The 16,162-nt window shown below is 45.4% G+C and overlaps 1 protein-coding gene across 1 annotated transcript in view; it reads left to right on the forward strand.

Annotated features, from left to right (window-relative positions):
• LOC115324085 (neprilysin-4-like) overlaps positions 1-16,162 on the forward strand; it is a 155,384-nt gene that overhangs the window by 80,651 nt on the left and 58,571 nt on the right. The gene's annotated exons all lie outside the window — the stretch shown is intronic.

A 16,162-nucleotide genomic window follows, 5' to 3' on the forward strand; every position in this document is an offset into this window, starting at 1 on the left:
AAATAAATCGATTTCTGAGAGGCATATTTAAATTATAAACAACAAATTAAAAGTAGGGGTCTGGGAACTCTGGTTCGGACCGAATCGCACTGCGTCATTCCTTAGGGAGTTTTAGCAGGTCGTTTCCACACGAACGGTTCTCCCTCGAACGCATCCGCGACGCCACTGCGCATGCGCGCTCGAGTCGTTCGGGGAGTCGGGAGGTTCTTCTCAGTCATTTTTCCCATTCCGGCCGCTGAAGTCGTCAACGTAACGCAGCCAGCACCGTTCACGACTCTGGTAAAAAAAAATGGCGGTGGGTTCGGCGACCGCCTTCGCCGGCCCAGCCGGGTGTAAAGCTTAGTACAGCGGGAGGCGATTTGCCGTCCTGTTTAAGAGTGCTTCATTTGAGAGGTTGAACCAAATCATTTCGAGGACTGCTCACAATGGTAAGCGATCGTGAATGCTGTAAACTGCGCATGCTAGTAAATTTTTGCGATCTGCGGGCAGACTGGCTGCCGCGGCGACCGCGAGCAGACGAAATTATTTGGTTCGACGGCACTCAACGTGAACGATCGTTCAAGTTGAAGATGATGGAGACACACCACATAACTTTACGGTCGTTCAGACACTTTTTACTCCATCTAGCTTCGCAGTTCTTGAAATTCCGACTGGCAAATGTTACGTCGGCCGTCTTGTTTACATCAGTCGTACGCCGGAAACACGAACCGCCACCACGGTGTCCGCCACCGTCGCCACTGATTTACACGTTGCAGAATGTCTCACATGTTTACTAGAAAATGGCGTCACCATTAAGCACGATCATCATCATCGTTTGCACGATCGCGCCACTTTCACGATTCGCTAAAGTATGTCAAATTTGACGTACGGTTTTACGGAACGGACCAGCTGTACCGTTCGTGATTTCGGAACCGTGTGCTTGAAAGACGACTCGCTAAAACTCCCTATTACCTTCACCGTGGAACGGAAAGCAACGAAAACCACTTCTCTTAACAAAGTCGAATCTAGAGATGACACTGCGTTATTCGATTCGACCCTTTATTCGTAAACTTTTAACTAAAAGCCTTCTCTCAACTGTTATCGCATAGCCATAGTCACCGATATACAAATTTGTCATAGCACTTCATCGCAGGGCTATTTTATAATCCTAGTTTTATATCCCATCATAGGCAAGTAGATCGTACATTGATTTTCAATTTTTGTATCGCCTTCGGCATTCTCCTTCGTAGATCTGTTTGTATTGCTTCGACAAAAATACACTATTTCAACGTTTTCGAACACTTCGCGTTATAAATGCAGAAATGGCTTGGTACGTTACACTGTGCTTCTGCTGTGTCCTCGTTTTAGTGTCCTCTTTTCAAAGAAACTATTTGTGAGTGTAATGATTTTGTGCTATTATTATTTATTTTCTGTTATGCTCGATTATGGCATGTTTTTCTTTAGGAATCAAAGTTTTATTACATATTTGTATTTCTATTAATATTTTGCTATTTCCATTCTTAAGATATAATCGCATGTTAGAGTGGTCCTTTTTCTTTTTCTTTAAGGTTTCTGGTGACTTGTTTGCTAACCCGGTGATACGATTACTCGTTAACTTTTTGTTACTGTATGACAGATCGAAGAGGCATGGCCTGGTTTAAAATAGCCATCTCACAGAAGAACAAACGCGCTCGAGCCCAGGTCATCAGCCCGAGCTGCGTCAACGATGATTACAATCCTCATTAGCAGTCACTATATTTCCTTCCGATTATGAAGACCTGTAATTCTAACGCATGGGGCTTGCGAGTCAAATATCTCCTACTTGTTTCCGGTTCCAGTAAGAAGCCATCAGGCACTCTAATGTCGGTGGGCTCGAGTGTTGGCGGTAACGCGTTACAATAACGGCGGTACCGGTAACACCGATTTTGTTTTCTGTAACGTAGTGACGTGCTGATTCATTTTTAAAACAGCAACGGGTAACGTACTTAAGTTACTTGTTTGTAGTAATAGGCGACGTAGCTACGTTACTCGCTACATTTTTTTCCCAATACCTGAAAAAAAGCAATAGTTATTATTTTTCGCGCTTAGTTGATGAGACTAATCGGACAGCGCCAAGAGGGCACCATCATGGTGTTCTTCATGTTTCTATTAGTGTTTTATCATCACTGAACCAAGCATGAAAATACAGGCCCAGTTATTTGTGCTTTTGATCCTCATGATCGGTCCCATTAACTGGTAGCGTCGGATGAGTGTGGATTTAAGCTGAAATGAAGTATAGGAGCCAAGTCATTAATTATTGCACTCATTCCACATACCTTCAAAATTTTGCTTGTCTTTTCCCCACGCGAAAAGTCCTACTTTAAAAACACCCCCTACGCCCACGTCTTTTGTCCCAATGTCGAAAAACGCTGTCGCCGAAAAAAAAAAGCCATTTCATCAATTTGTAAATAATGAGTAAAGCAAAAGTAACGTGCGTTATTTTTTAACGGTAGCGGTAACGCGTTCCTTTTATTTTTGACGTAACGTAGGTCAGAAACGCGTTCTCCTATTTGGCAAGGAACGAGCAACGTATTGCGCTACTTTTTTCAGTAATGCCTACAACACTGCTGGGCTCCAGCTGGGTGTGCAACTGGGAGGACCGGGGAACAATCATAGGAAATGCTAAAATATCAAAATCATCTTATGTCACCCTTGCTGGAGGTGATCTGCATGGATGCGACGGGTTTTCTAATCTTCATTCAAAACTTCTTAAATGACGTTGCCGATTCTTCTGGTGACAACGCCTATAACCTAGCGTAATTTCCTGAATTAATGTTTTACCCACACCTGCTTGACCATAGGAGGGAGGATCCCTTCGTGTTTCTTGTTTGTTTCGTTTTTGGGACCGTACATTTGGCGCTTCAACAAATCAAGAGCCGTCCGGTAGGTCCTGCTGGTGAGCAGCGGACATGGAGGTTATTCCGTCAAGATGTGAAGGGTGATCGAGAACTTTAGAAAGAAGTCTCAGATTCCAGTTTTCATGTCTCTTTCGGAGGAACGTTTAAAAGCAGTCTTTAACGTTTTCACGAAATTCTCGTCCTCTTCGTTTCACTTAAGGTGATACAGAGGAGGGAAAAGACCCATGTCAAGAAAAAACCTCCTGCAACGCATCGACGGTATCGGCTACTTTTACTAACTGCATTTCTACAAGTTCTGGCCATTTGCCAAAACCATCGAAAACGATAAGATGTATTTGGTGATAGAATTCTGCAAAGCCAGCATGAATTCGGTACCATGGCTGTCCCTGAGATTCTCAGCGATGAAGTGGAACATTTATCTTGTCGTGTCTTCAGAGACGCTGCTGCAAAACTCTAATTTCTGCATCATCCGTTTAAAAACCCTGTCCATATGTGGCCACCAGACGTATGACCGCGCGAGAACCTTCATCTTGGTTTGTCCCACGTGTCCTTCATGAAGAAACTTCACGACTCTTCGTTGGAAATTGGTTAGGATAACGGTTTGGGAATTCCACAGGATGCAACTGTTTAAGATGTTTTATTCGGACCAGTGTCTGTGAAAAGGCGCGAGGTCACCGTCCGTCGCCTTCTATGCCCAGCCTTTCTCGACGTACAGGGAGAAGGCAGGCTCTGACGCTGTTGCTGTGATGAGGCCCGTGGCCTTCACTGGAAACTTCGTCAAACTTTGTGCGTGAAGCGCAAAGACATCTTGGTTAGCACAGAAGATTATGAAGATTCCGCTTGCCATTTCTATGTCGCAGCCCACGTCTGGGCCTTTTGCGAAGCCTGAGAAGCCATCAGCGTCTCCAAAGTCATCCATCGGCACGTACTCAATTGTGCAGGTGCAAGTCAAAAATGAGTACCCAACGTGGGACTCTGCGCGTGTGACAGGGATACCTTTCAAGGGATCAAACATGGTTGTTAGGGGTTTGTTGTTTGTATATAACACAAACTTGTGCCCCAAGGTTACTGGTGAGACTTCCGGACGGCAAATATTTTGGCAAGTGTTTTCTTCTCAAATGGTGCACATGCACGCTCTGCTGAGTTGAAAGTTCTGGAAGCATGGGCGATGGGGCGTTCTTGTCATCAATCTCAAAGTAAATCACTTCACACACGCTTTCAGGCGATGCGTCTGCCGTAAAGTGTATGGGTAGATCAGGGTCCAAGTGGCCTAAAGCGTCCGTAGCCCTCAGCAGTTTGATGTCTTTAAACGGGTCTACGTCCTCGCCGGGTGGTTTTTATTCCATTTTTTTTTTGCAGCAGCTTGTTTAGCGGCGCACATCTTTCATCCGGGGTTGAAGGAAACTCGCCGTACACTGTTAGCAAGTCCCGTGTATTTGGTGAATATTTGGGGTGAAAAACACGCTATTTACACAAATCACCATAAATGTACATGTTGAGTAATGCATAATCCGTTTAAGTATTGTGCGAAGTTGTAAAAAACGTGTTCTGGTTCGGTCGTACACGCGTAATCGCGTAGCCGACCTAGAAAACACGCATCACTCCCGGTGACGACCGCAGTAATGCCGGTTTTCGAAGCACCGGGACGCTTGGGGACACACCTAGAGAGGACCGCGGAGACAATTTCCGCGGAAAGAAACATGTCTCGGAGACACATATGCACCAAAAGCAATTACGCCAGGTCGCGGGACAAGGCGAAGCTTGCGCTTACCGTGCTGGCTGCCATTGATTCTGGTCGATGGCAATGCGGCTTACCTCATGTCGCCCATGTGTGCGTTTATTTCAGGGGTCTTGATAATAGTTTCTTACACACCACAAATAAAGGCATTGGTCTAATTACTCGTTCTAAACACTTAAAATGGATGTAAAAAGCGAGCCTTCGATCTAAGCACGTGACATTGCAGTTGGTTTCGTTTTGGCTTCAACCCTTCAACCGCAAGTGAAGGTACCGCCGCTTCCCATGCACTCTCCTCAGAATTTACTGCGCTCCGTGGTGGCCGCGATAATTAAACTTTATGCCAGTGTTGGTGCATCTGTAGGTCATCTTTAGGTTAGAGCTGACAGAAAAAATCTGGCCACGGCGTAACGCCAATGTATGCCGGAAGCTAGAGCCGGTTTTGCTTTTGTTGTTTTTGTTTGGTGATAAAAAATCTAGACAACGCAAGTTTAACATGGCGCCGGTATTGTTTTCGTTGGACGGGACGCGAGAATCTCCGCGGTTCGCGATCATATGTAACGAAGACGTGACCGGAGAAGTGCCCCTGTGGTGTTTCCTGAAAACGCAAAGTATCATTCGTAATCGTCGAGTGTGCTTGGAAAGCGAAGGGAGTTACAGGGTCCACGAGTGCGCAAACACAAGCCAAGGTTCACGACAGCGATGCGTTGAGCTCGGCGATCTCGTTCTGTTTGGTGCAACAGGGCGATGCGAAAAAGAGCTAAAACGTTCCTGGTGTGTGGTTCAGAGCTTGGAGGTAGAAGCCCGCACGAACACGGAGCGCAAATTGGCTGTTGTGGGATTGAGGTTCAACGGGTTCAGTCCCGTCGTCGTTAGTTGATCCGGTCCAGCTGGTCCGGGAGGACGCAGCGAGCGTTTTTAAAAGTGAATCTTCCTTCGTTGCGTTTCATAATGGGTAAGATTCCCGAAGCTTACCGTGAGTAAAAAGCTGCGACCGTTTTCAACAAAATTACGTCGTTTTCATTTAACAATAGACTTTGGATTGTTGTCCGAAATCTGCTGGTTTTATGGTTCGTGTTGTTGGACTGTGTTTGCATAGCCACGTGTTTGCACAGCGACGCATACCGCTCGAGTAGATTCGGTCCTGCAAACGACCGGTTATACAGAATTTCAGGAAAATTTATGTCACCACCGACCTTTTCCTGTAAATCTCGTGTGAGTTTGTTGCGCTAATCATGCGGTGTGAATAAATTAAAGCAACATTTCCCTTCTGCCCACAGATGCATGAGCTGAAATCCTTTTTTTATGTATTGAACATAGTGGTTTTACTTTATGTTGGGAAGAGGCGTCGGTGCATTTATTATGGTTCAATCACATAAGAGTTGAGAAATTGGGGAGAGCGAGCAAGCTTTCCCAACTTTGTCTTTTTTCTCTCTGGCACTGCCCCTAGTTTCTAACTTCAGTTTCAGTAGGCATGCTTACTAGCAGGTAGAAACTGCTCTAAAGCAGGTAAAAGTCAGGGGAAGTAACGACGGTGCGGACTCCGTGTTTCGCGCTTTTCGCAAGGTGACTGGGTAAATGCTTTTGCGAGGTATGTGTAATATGCAAACGACTTTGTTATGCCCGTCCTTCGCGTCTTTTGAGCAAAATGAATAAGATGATCTACAATGGCGCAATCACAAGCCAAGATTTACAATAAAAGTGCGTTTGCTTCGGTGGTCCGTGTAGTTGTATTTTACCCTGCTCTCTGCAACGCCGTGTCATGACGAAGAGCTGGAACGGTCACGGTCTGTGCTGGCCTACCGGTTGAAAGAAACCTACATTGCCCACATCGGCACCAAGTGCACTTGGGTTGTTGATGCTCAAGACTTTCATCCGCGGATTGTCGCCAGCTGATCCTGCTGCTCGACGGTGAAAATGCGGCGGGAGTGACCTCTGAATTAAATGTAAATCTTCGTGCGTCTAGATATCCGGTATCAATGTGTGGAAGATGTCCAACGTGTACTGAGGGCTGGAGCTGCGAGCGTTTTGCCTTTTTTTTATAACCGAAACCAGAACAGCGAGATAACTGCCTTGCGTACTCCAAAATGACGGAAGCAATAAGTTTCAACAGATCGAGTACGTTACCGGGGATGTAGGTGAGACGGTGCACACTGTTTAAACGCTTGCAGTATCTACGAGGGGCACCAGGAAGACGACGTCAACAGAGAAGGAGCTCGCGATTCAGCATAATGCAGTGCCACAGGCCCGTAAATCTTCAAACGTCGGAATAATAATGGTATAAAAAAAAAGATGCATCAGCGTTACATTAGTGATCACGATTAACACCGGTCAAAAACTCCCAAGCCCCACCGCTCCACTCGACACCGACACGACAGTCAACAACAAACTGCATCAAAACGCCCTAAAAGTGAAGACATCTGCTCCCATACTGCAACTAGCAGAAGTGAAGTGCTGGGCGGATGTCCTTCACTAGAATATATATAAAAAAAATGCTTTCCGCAAGGATCATTTCCATTTGTTATTGAATACATAATGATAAAATTCCAATAATTTGTTTTTTTATATGATTTAAGCTAGTAGGACTGCTCATAACACTGGTCGATCATGAAAATAACAAAATATTGAACTTTTTAATGACCGATTTAAGATTTATTGTTAATAAATTGTTATTTTTCCCAACGGACAAACATTATAGGTTTTGGCTACATACTTTTTAAATTCAAATTCCATTGCCGATTGCGCCGTGTTTTGCGTCTTCTTCTATAAATCTGTAACGGTCAGCGACCAAAGAGCTCACACGCACATCTCAAGCTTATATACGCCGCGAGTAGAAAAGCATGTTGAGTAGGAAGTGTCGGGCGCAGTTTTGTTGTTGTGTTTGTGTATATATCGGTGCAGTATAATACGTGGTACTAGTGTTGTCTGAGGTGTATGTTGGGCTGCTGTCTACTCGTGATCGCTCGCAGCGTATTACCAGGCTCGTTTTTTGCTTTTTTTTATATAGACTGCTAGAAATCTCACTAGGTGGGGCAAGTTACCGCATAATTCCAAATAGCTTGCTTGAGTTACTTATCCATGTAAGTTCGGCATTCGTTTTTCGTTCTAGCGGTTCCGTCGTAGCTACCGGCGCCGACGACCGCCGACGACGCAAGTACGTACGTGCTTTCGCGAACAATATGAGCTTAAACAGCGCTCCGGCCTGTGCACGGCACTACCTGCGCCGCATGTCGCATCGCGCCCTAAACACAGCGCACCCTGACGCCAAGATAAATTATCACTTACGCTCACAGCGCCACTGCGTTCTTCCGGCCGTCTGCTGGCCCAATATTCTCGTTTTCAGCCAACACGCATTTCAGAGCATTTCAAGAAAGCGCCGAAGTGGAAAATGCGCTGTCACGCTCGTACCGCCTCGAGGAGCGCTGCCTGACGAAGCTGCCTTGGCCCCTAAATGGAGCCGATCTGAATATGATCGAAAACATGTGGAGGCGCATCAAGGTAGCTATGTCACGGCGTCCCCTTCACCGCGCCACTGCCTACAAATTGTGGAAAGCAATGGGAGGTGAATGGGAGTGGCTTCGGGGCTGAGCCAGACTTCGTGACGGCGCTCTATGATTTCTTACCAGACAGGATGAGAGCCGTGGTCGCGGGTCAGGGGAGAATGACGCGGTATTAAATTATTTTGCAAGTTTTACTGCGCCTCAGGACCCTCTGAACTGGACTTCTGCCGATTGGAACAAAGCTTGATGCTACGGTTGCGACACACTGTTTGACGCTTTTAACCAAGCATACTTTTTGAGGGGTGCCTCCTTCATCCCGATCTTCTTGTATAGAGCAGTTTAACTTCCACGCCTAATATTAATCTTTTGTGTCTGAGAATGTCCTCTGCAAATATTGTTTCCATTACGTTTCAATCTCCTTCTCTTGACAAATATATTATTGTTTGTCCCACCTTATTAAGACTAGGAATTCGTAAACAAAAAACTGGTGTCTTGTCAGCAACTCGTTTTGCTTAAAACAAACAACTGGGCCCAGTAATAGAGAAATAATATTTTTGAACCTTTTCATACTAACCAAGGTTACAAAACCTTCTCAGTAACATGTATGCTTATCGTTTTTGGAACATCTGTGATCAGTGAAACAGAAAAACAAATTTATTGGAGCCGGACTAAATCGGGCATACAGATTTTGGCCTATATTTTACAATGTCCCAATTTGTGCATGCACCTATAATCAAACAAAAAAAAAACCTGCAACGCATTTTGATAGGACTTTCAAAAACGGTAATCGCAGTTGAAATTTAACACTTGAATATTTTTTCTTCACCAGTCAGCGTTTCTTCTACGGGATTTTACGCGATAGAGAAAAGTAAATCAATACCAAAAGGGGAACGACAAGTGTATTCTTTTGTTCCCCCCGCCGCCCTACCACACATGCCCGCTGTCGCACCCACCGTCTCGCTTGCAGATAGCCGGAAGAGCGCAGTGGCGCAGCGAGCGCAAGTGAGAAAATATCTCGGACTCAGGGTGCGCCATGTGTGCGGAGCAAGGCGAGAGGCGGCGCCGGTAGTACAGTGCGCCGGCCGGAGCGCTGTTTCAGCTCATATTAGGGAATTGTAGTAGACAGTTTTTCCCCTCTGCTACGGTATCCCCGAAAAGAAACGCCGCAGCTGCGCATGCGCGCCGCCAGCGTTATCTGCATAGTTCAAGGCCTTATGGCGGATTACGGAGCGCTATCCGGGTGCTTAGCGGGCTGCGGAAACGGTCTCCTACGATTCCCCATTGTCCGCGATAGTACCTTTGATAATGAAGCCGTAATGTAGGAGAGGCCGGAGAGGCCGTTCTAGGTTCCGCGAATGCTGAGCAGTGTTTTTTTTTCGGTCACGATGATGTCGCCGAGACAGGAAGCGGCACCGTTCAGTGCAACAGTTACCTGGTTCACTATGCGCTAGAAAGCTGCTGGGGCGGATGCGACCCCAAAAGCCATCCTGTTGAATTTTAATAGGCGTTTGTGAGTTTTTATCTATAGTGCTGTCCTTACGTCCCCAGTCTAGCTCCAACTGAAAGTACCACCTCTTACAAATACACTTTTTTTTTTCTTTTTAATTTATTGCCTTCGCTGAGTTTGGCGAAAAGTTCTTCTCGATGTAGCAGTGGGCGCTGTGCAATGTCGAGCTGCGAGTTCACAGTAACACTGAACTCACCGCATAGCTGTACTGATCGATCCGACTTTGGAATAACAAGAATCGGAGTCGCCCACTAGAAGTTCACGGGTGAAGGAACTCTATTCTTGACTTGTTTGTACAAGTATCTTTTTACCGCTTCTTGCGTAGCTAACGACATTAGGCGAGGTTTGAAGAACCTTGGGTTTCCCTCAGGCTTGAACCAAGATCAACTTTGACTTAAATGCAACAACCCAAGGCACAAGTGAACAAGCTCGGAAACCTTGACAGCATTCTCTGCAGCGAGGTTTCATCTTCCAGTTTCACAGATCACACAAACATTTTGTTGAGGCCCAGCTTCAGCTTGTCGGTCCAAGTCTTTGCAAGCACGTTGATCTGTCGCATATCAGTTACCAATGCTTCGAGCTCCTCAGGGTGTTGCCGATGCGTAATCTTTTCCCGATTAAAGTAGAAAACATTATCATCACATTTTTGTAGAGTGAGACCTCCAATAATTTGCTATAACTCCGTGTAAAAGCTTTGTACCTCGGTAAATCTGCAATTTCACGAGTGTTCCTTGCATACTGTAGGTTACAAATTTTCCATAAGGTTCTAGCGCGACGAAAACATTGTTGATCATTTTCACATTTTTCTTTTGTTTGCCAGCTGTGTCCCGAAGGTCACTTCATCGGAATACCTTTGCAATGTGGCCTCATGTAAAAAGTAAACTGCAAAAAAAAGTGTTCTTTCAACAGCCTAATCGGGAGCATGTCTCAAAACAATGTTTCTGCGAAAAAAAAATTACAGCGATATTTATTGCGTGAGACTGATTTTAATTTGTGGCTATTTCGACTGTTTTAAATCGGATGCCGCAAGGTTGGTATTTACTTCACGCAGTGGCTGCTATACGTCAGGGACTGGCTGCTATACGTAACGGAGCGGCGTGCAATAGCAACTCTTCTTAATGGCTAAAGATAGATTGACAGCTTAGATCTTGGTTGTTAAACCTTTGTGATATGTTGTAATTTGTTTTTGAGTGGGAATGTTTTCACGTTTAAAGATTGACCCATGTAATGAGAGCTATTATTTGTTACAAAAGGTTTACAAGACGAGCACTCCCGTTTGGATTCATACCATAACAACTAAAATCTACGCCATTTTTACATGACCGCCGAAATCTTTGCTTCCGCCTGCCTCGTCTATCTCGACTAGTCGTCTCGCCAAAGTAATCAGAACTTCGTGTTTACCCAGGTGTAAACACACACTACTTCCCGAAGTGAAGTAGTGTGTGTTCAGCAGCTGTCGCAGATGTTAGTGATCGGAAGCGACGCGGGGGGTTGGCTTTCAGAGCGCGGTTAGTTACTTTCGTTCTTCTTTGCTTTCTTAGCGAGCCTTTTTTTTTTTTTTTTTTTGCTTGCGCGTGCAAATCTTGTCGTTTTGGAGATGTTAGTTCCTCTAAAACGGCGACGTTGCTGTGTAAAGTGCTGCCAGAGGAGTGACCGCGCGAGCGAGTCTTCTAGCAGCCATGTCGCCCCGAAAGATGACATTCTGAATGCCATTTTGCTAGAGGCAACCGGGCGTTAGCGTAGCGACAAACGTGTCCAGGTATGTTTTCGTCATTCCGCTCCAGACGCGTTCGAGATTCGCACGGGGTGCACCGAACATCTGCGACTGAGACACAGCTGTTACGTAAAAAACCTGCGCCTAGTTATTACGTAACAGCTATCCGCAGAAGCCTTTGGACGTCCAAATTCTGCTTTATACGACTTTTTTTTCTCGGCTTCCGAGCCACCTTACGTTCAGTTGTCTGAATTGAATGTGCAATGTTATCGTAAATCTTGGCTTGTGATTGCGCCTTTGTAGATCATCCTATTCGTTTTGCTGGAGAGACGCAAACGACGGGCATAACAAAATTGTTTTCATATTCCGCATTACTCGCAAAAGCACTTTCCCAGCACCTTGCTAAAACCGCAAAACACGCAGACCGCACCGTCCTAAATTCCGAGTCTTTTACCTGCTTCAGAGCAGTTGTACCTGCTAGTAGATATTGTAGGACTAAAAGGAGGGAGGATCACGCACCTTTCACGTCCGGAGATCGGTCCGGTGCTCAAAGGGGAAATCCGTTGCCCGTCCCACCGCACGGCCGGCGGCTACCAGCGCGGGCGGTCGCCGCGCCGGGATTCGCCAACGCCAATCCCGGCGCGCCAACGCCAACGGAGTTCGGGGCCAAGGCTCTCGGCAGACGGACGTCCACAGGTAGTGGGGACGCCGTCTGACAGAGCCCGGGGAATCACTAGCGTGGAGTCATCGCCGGTCGGACGAGCACGCGCCGCGACTTGACCCGTTGCCCGGAGTCCAACCCAGGACTCCTCGACCACACGGCCGTCCACTCGGAGGGCAGGCCCGACCCTCCCTTCGCGCGATCTCACTGTTCCCCCGAAATCGGGGAGACGCGCGGAGGAGTGCGAAAGAGTAAGCCAGCATGGTGGCGTAGTCTCACCGACACGATACGGAGCGACCGGGCTTGAAGTCAGACGGCTTCGGCCGGAACGTCCTAGGCTTAAGCTTTGTCGGGGGAGGGAAACCAGTGGCTCCCACAATATGTCTACTGAAACTGAAACCTGGAACTAGGGGCAGTGCCAGAGAGAAAAGAGATAAAGTTGGGAAAGCTTGCTCGCCCTCCCGAATTTCTGAACTCTCAAGTGATTGAGCCATAATGAATGGACCAACAACTCTACCCAATTTAAAGAAGCAGCACTAAGTTCCTTACGTAAAAACTGGTATCAGTTCATGCATCTGTGGGCAGGTAGGGAATCTTGCCCAAATTTAGTCACACCGCATGATGAGCGCAAAAAACTCGCAAGAGATTTACTGGAAAATATCGGTGGTGACTTATGATTCCCTCAAATTCTGTATAACCGGTCTTTTGCAGGACCGAATCATCTACTGGAGCGGTGTGCGTCGCTGTGCAAACACGTCGCTGTGCAAACGCAGTCCAACAGCACAAAGCATAAAAAGGCAGATTTAGGACAACAATCCGGAGTCCATTGTTCATTTAAATTGACGTAATTTTTGTTGAAAACACCCGCAGCTTTTTACTTACGGTATGCTTCGGGAATCTTCCACATTTTGAAACTGAACGAAGGAAGATTTACTTTTATAGACGCTCGCGGCGTCCTCCTGGACCAGCTGGACCGAATCAGCTGACGACGACGGGACTGAACCAAGTGTGAACATGTTGAACCTCAACCCCACAACAACCAATTTTCGCTCTGTGTTAGTGTGGGTTTCTACATCCAAGCCCCGCACCACACACCACGAACGTTTAAGTTGTTTGTTTCATCGAGGTGCTGCACCAAACAGGAAATCGCCAAAGTCGAAGCAGCGCTGTCGTGAACGTTGGACCCTGTGACGCCCTTCGCTTTTAAAGCACACACGACGATTACGAATGATACTTTACGTTTTTCGGCAACATCACAGGGGAACTTCTATGGTCAGGTCTTTGCCACATATGCTCGCAAACCGCAGAGATTCTCGAGTCCCGTCAAACCAAAAGAATATCGGCGCTATGTTGAACGTACGTTGTTACCAGATTTTCTCCGACCAAAGAAAAACTACGAACGCAAACCGGCTCTAGCTTCCAGCGCACATCGGCGGCACCTCTCCCCCCCCCCCCCTCCCCCCTTCCCCCCTGACCCGCGGCGTATCTTCGACAAGACGCACCGGAAGTCGAGACTCTCCGTACGTCGCTCAACTCCGCAGCAAGGTCAATCCAAGAGCGCATCCAAAAGCTAGGGGCGGGGCGTATTTCTCCTCGCGGGTCGAAAGAGAGGGAGTTTCAAATATGAAGAGGTACTGACTCCGACTGAACTACGTCCTATAATGACAATATTGCTAAAAAAAATTATTCGTGGAAGATTTGTTCTGTGACATGATTGTCCCATTTAGGCTGTTTAAAAAAAAAAGCGTTTTTTTTCTTTGCAGTTACCCTTTAACAGAGGCATTGCATGATTCATGAAAAAAATTGGTCAACGTGCAGGCGAGCTCGTGCGTGCTAATCATAATTTTTAAAACACAAGACTCAGAGGAAACTTGAAGATAACTTCGAATAAATTGAAGAAAGGTGGTACACAAACGTCTTAAACTCGTCTAACAAAATGTATTGAAAACAACGCTTGTACAACCTTCTCCCAAGGTTGTCTACAACGCAAAAGCTGACTAAAAATTCAGTGAAATTGAAAACAAAATGGTGTGTTCTTTTTTTTTTTTCTACGCTCTGGACGACTTTGGAGAAGGATATAAAACGCTGCATGAAATAAATTTTATTCGCTGAGTTTCAGATGCGTGTCTTACCTTTATCCTGTTTCTTTTAATTTCTCTTCAAGTTCCATCGACAGTCTCTTGGTTGAAACATCATGATCTGATGCATAAATTATCTTGGAAGCCTCAGGCGCATTCTGATTGTGTATTGCGGAATCGGAAACACTTGAGTGGTGTAGAAGCAGTGTTGGGAAGTACTTCAAGTACAATTACTTAAAGTCTTACTTCATGTAGGTTTAGGAAACTTGTACTTTACTTAAAGTACATTCTCTGAGTGTGTACGTGTACTTTACTTAAAGTATTTTTTTCGTGTACTTTCTGAGCAAAGTACAATTCCAGACTTTAAAGTACATTCTCTAAATATGGTTTTGTTAAATTTGTATCACGAAATTATGTTTTGTAAACTCCGAAGAAATACTGGGAGGGATATTCTACTCTAACCAGGAACCTGGGCAGACAACGCATCCCTCCGCTTGTCCTAAAGCGGTTTTCCCGTAGCTTTTCTACCTCGCTGCTTCTCGGTCGGTCAGCGCAAGCAAGGAGCTGTAAAATATCAGGAGAGTAAAACTAATCACAATGCAGAGCCTGAAACTGTGGTGCGAAAATTTAAACTTTCAAGTCGAACAAAAAGACAACACATGGAGAACGTCACGATGTTTAGACACATTCTTTTTTGTCTTTTCCCTCGACTTGAAAATTCCTTAATTTTTTCGCACCCCAATCTCAGGTGTCGCATTATGATTAAATATAACCGTTTGCTCGCGAGGACATTCCTGTGTGAAAAAATTGTTTGCGAAACCTAGGGGCGGACGTCATGCTCTCTCCTAGTGTAACCACCCTGAGTGCAACAAACCAGCGCAAGCTGCGCCAAATTCAGAAGAGGAACTTCTCAATTTGGCTAAGTTCATGAAAAAAATACTGTGGTCACTTCACTTTATCAAATATTCGCCGCTGTTTCTGAAAATAGGTCATGCACCCCTGATTAACCCTTTGCGATGCATACCAGTTAAAAAATCACTGTATAGGTGAATGAAAGTTCATCATCAATGATTGTGTTAAAATATTCGTACTTTACTTTGAAAGTACATTGTATTTATAGTACTTTACTTCAAGTACATTGCATCCAGTGTACTTACGACTTTATTTGAAGTACACCACGTCTCATTTACTTTGTATTTTACTTGAAGTACCTTTTAGATGTACTTTACCCAACACTGTCCAGAAGTAAACTGCTTCACCTATTCGACGAGTAGCGCAGAGTGGTCTCCTCCGTCTAGGCGTTGTGACTCCGCTTCGGCTTTAAGGTAGGACTCGTTCAAGCGGAGGGCACCGTCAAGAGTGAGATCCTTCGGGACTCTCCAGTGCCATGCGTGCACGGACGCCTCTGTCATGGAGACTGACGATGAATGCTTTCAAAAGTGTGCAACATTGGGCATCGGCTTCAGGTGCATACTCGCAGTTGGTGATGATTGTTCGAAGCAGTGCTATGAAGTATTTGACCGATTTATTCTTATTTCTTTTCAATGCATATTTGTGTCTCCGAATTCTCCTGCAGACGGGCCTAAGGCAAAATGCGCAAGTACCTGACAAGGACTAGCCCCTTCAGGGTGTTCAGCGGGCCACATAAACATGACGCCGGAAGAAAGACACATTATACAAAAATTTCAAATACATGCAATAGTCAAATCTAATCAAATCAAAAACAACCAATCGATCAATATTCGATAGCCTAGAAAAACTAAAACGTAAGAATTATAAATATTTTCACGGAATAGTCGAATAGTCTAAAACACGTGGTTTATACACAAGTTTGTACTAGGGTCAAGGGACGAAATATATCGAATGGTGTTCATAAAAAGGGAAAGAAAATAAAGAATACAAAAACACTTTCTGTGCAACGGCATTGTAAAAATAGAAATTCAAGGTCATTCAATGCAATGTCATTTGAGGCAAATTTAAAGATCAGAAATGTCAAGACAGGTGAACATGTGCTAACAAAATGTGAGAGCTCTGCAAGCAAGATTTAATTTTTCTTTCCTGACGAGAGAAAAACAGTTTCGTCCGATCGAA

Source organism: Ixodes scapularis, unplaced genomic scaffold (assembly GCF_016920785.2).
Source record: "Ixodes scapularis isolate PalLabHiFi unplaced genomic scaffold, ASM1692078v2 PGA_scaffold1__304_contigs__length_218370807, whole genome shotgun sequence".
Classification (NCBI taxonomy): Eukaryota; Metazoa; Arthropoda; class Arachnida; order Ixodida; family Ixodidae; genus Ixodes; species Ixodes scapularis.